This window comes from Dasypus novemcinctus, chromosome 11, assembly GCF_030445035.2.
Source record: "Dasypus novemcinctus isolate mDasNov1 chromosome 11, mDasNov1.1.hap2, whole genome shotgun sequence".
Classification (NCBI taxonomy): Eukaryota; Metazoa; Chordata; class Mammalia; order Cingulata; family Dasypodidae; genus Dasypus; species Dasypus novemcinctus.
This window is the reverse complement of record NC_080683.1, coordinates 124769091-124772286: the sequence shown is the minus strand read 5'-3', so window position 1 is coordinate 124772286 and position 3196 is coordinate 124769091. Positions and strand designations below refer to the sequence as shown.

General features: G+C 46.9%; 1 pseudogene; it reads right to left on the bottom strand.

The window, feature by feature from the left end:
- Nucleotides 1-679: 679 nt before the first annotated feature.
- On the bottom strand, nt 680-1540 carry LOC101420774 (large ribosomal subunit protein eL8 pseudogene; annotated as a pseudogene).
- Nucleotides 1541-3196: the final 1656 nt, after the last annotated feature.

The following is a 3196-nucleotide window of genomic DNA, read 5'->3' as shown; positions in this document are numbered from 1 at the left end:
TTCAGACATCTAGCTGGGACGGTACCAGATCTGCCTTGCTAGGAGGGAGCCCGCCTTTGGGGCCCTGGCCTCTTGTGTAAGCACTGTTGCCCTGATAGCCGCTGATCGACTTTCACCAGATGGAACATCTTATCCATCTAACTGTTATATGCCTCCTCTGTCGTCAATGCTGCTTGGTGGGCACTGATGTGAGATACAAATATCCACATGCTTTTTACTGACTTCCATAGGTTCATTCATATGTATCTCCCCTGGAGTCCTCAGTCTCTGGTCTTCCAATTATGCTCCTTCCAGGCTAGCCAGCCAGTCAAACCTTCTGCCACTATATACTAGTCCACATAATGTTCTTGTCAGTTTGAGATTACTTATGAATTCCAAAAAGAGAGATTATGCTTGTAAACTGGTCTCTTTCTCTGGGTGTGAGCCCTTTTCTTTTTTTTTTTTTTCACACATTGTATTTTTATTTCTACCAAAACAAGCTAGTAACTGGATGATCCGCGTTCAGAGTACCAAGTTGTCACATACAGTCTGCACGGCTGACATGCACAGCAAATTTAGTCCCACACAAGTCTCGCCCTTACAGGCTTCTGTACCAGCCACTGACTGCACCCCGCCTCACCACGCCGCCTCCCCAGACATGCCTCCTGCCTCCAGCCCAGAATACCAAATAGACACTGGCTGAAGGAGAACTTTTATTTTTATGTACAGAAAAGCCAGCTGTGTACATTTAACCCAGTTTAGTGGCAAGTTCTTTAGCCTTTGCCTTCTCCAGCTTGGCAACGCGAGCCACGGACTTGGGACCCAGGACATTGCCTCCCCAGTGACGACGGCTCTCGTCACATCTGTCGTTGTAATTGGTTCCAATAGCTTCCACCAGCTTAGCTAGCGCTCCTTTGTCTTCCGAGTTGACCTGCGTGAAGGCAAGCGTGGTGCAGGTCTTTCTGTGGACGAGCCGTCCCAGCCTGGCCTTTCCTTGATGATGCAGTAAGGGACCCCCATTTTACGGCACAAGGTGGGCAGGAAGACAACCAGTTCGATTGGGTCCACATCATGTGCAATCACCATCAACTGGGCCTTCCTGTTTTCTAGCAGGGCGGTGACAGTGTTCACCCCTGCTCAAGGCACAGGCGGCCGCTTGGTGGGGACATCCCCTTTGCCGGCAGCCTTCTTCTCAGCCTGGGCCAGCAGCCTCTGCTTCTTCTCCTGCTTTGTCTCTGGTCTGTACTTGTGGGCCAGCTTGAGCAGCTGCGTGGCTGTCTGGCGGTCCAAGGCCTGGGTGAACTGGTGGATGGCGGGGGGCACTTTCAGCCGCTTGTGGAGGATGGCCCTTTGCCGCTGCAGCCGGATGTAACGAGGCCATTTGACAAAGCGGGTGAGGTTCCTTTTGGGCTGGATGTCCTGTTCGATGCCGAAGTTCTTGGGTCTCTTCTCAAACAGGGGATTGACCACCTTCTTGGCCTCCTGCTTCTTCACGACAGCAGGCGCCGGGGCCGCCTTCTTCCCCTTGGCCTTCTTTCCCTTGGGCATCTTGGACGGTCGGCGAGAGGAGCCCTTTTCATTATAGGTGATTCAGCTGAGATGTCTTTGATTAATTTATTTTAAGATTAGGGCTTTGATTTGACCATGTCGGGATATAACTTACCCCCTTGGTAGGCTATATAAACAGGCACTCATTCAAGAAGGCACAGAAGAATATATACAGGAAGAGAGAACTCCACGGATACCAAATGAGAGAACTTTGTCATGACATAGAAGAGGAGAGAAGTTTGATCTTGCAGCCTTGGGAAGAGAGAAAAGCCTTATGCCAGCCTGTAGCTGAGAGAGAGGAAGGCTCACCCCTTGCAGAGATTGGCAATCATCTTGCTTCAACACATGGCAACTGGCTTTGGTGAGAAACCAACCTTAAGTTGGACTTTCTAAGGCCTTGTAATAACTGCAAGCTTACACCCCAAATAAATGCACTTTATAAATCCAACAGATTTCTGGTACTTTGTATCAGCACCTCTTTGGCTTACTAATACTCCATTTAAATTCTATGTGCTTGAAGTTTTGTACATTGGGAGGATTTCTCACTCATCAGTGACTTTCAGAGCCACATCTGAGTGAAGTTACATTTTTATGACCCAACCCTGAGTGCACCATTTCCATGGTATATAATGCATTCCTCATGACACAGCAGAGGACAGAGTTAGAGTTTTTGATGCTGGAGCCCTGGGAAGTAAATACACAGAAGAACATAGAGGAATAGAGACACAGCAGAGGCTCTGGGAAGAGAATAAGCCTGATAGCCTACAGCTGCAGCTAAGCCAGGAGCGAAATGAGCCCCAGGAGAGAGATGAGACTTAATCCAGCATACAGCTGAGATTGGAAGGAGGTGGGACCACTTAGCTGTAAGAGGAAGGAGGAAGGCTGAACTCTTGCAGAGACGGGCAGCCATCTCTCTCTAACACATAGCAACAGACTTTGGTGAGGGAAGTAACTTACTCTTTCTTAGCTTTATGACTAAGCTTCTACTCCAAAAAAACACCCTTTATAAAACCCAACAGATTTCTGGTACTTTGTATCAGTACCCCTTTGGCTGACAAATAAAATTCCCAAGTGTGATATGGGTTCTTCAAAATGCAAAGAGGCACAGGAATGTCTGTGTCTCTTAGTTGTCAGAATTGTAAGGGGCTGTGGGGATGTGAAACATACCCCTGTGTTTTGGGTTCTCTAAACACCTATTAGTGTTCCAGGCCCCTCAATTTCGTAAAGGATTATATCCAACCCTCTAATGTATATTTACATTATTACAACATTCAGAGAATTGTGACTTCTTGATCCTCAGTTCCAATTATTATTATATCAAATATATAATATATTTGGAGTGATGTTCTGAGAAATGTCCAGTTGATTGAGGTTCCTTGGGACTTTATTTTTCTCAAGATCAGAAGAGATACATCGTCCTTGCAGGACTGTGATATAAGCTACCATCATCCATCATGACCCATCTGCTTTTTGCAAGGGCCAGCCTGGTGAACTGAATGGACATGTGATGGGTCCACACCACCACTGTGTCCTTTAAAGCTTTGAAGAGGTCACTAATCTCTCTTCCACTGAAGTTGAGGTATTGTTTGTAATTTACTGTCTTGGCTGAAGTGGAGGCAGTGCCAGGGACTTCCACCATTCCCTACACATTTTATATTTAAATTACTTT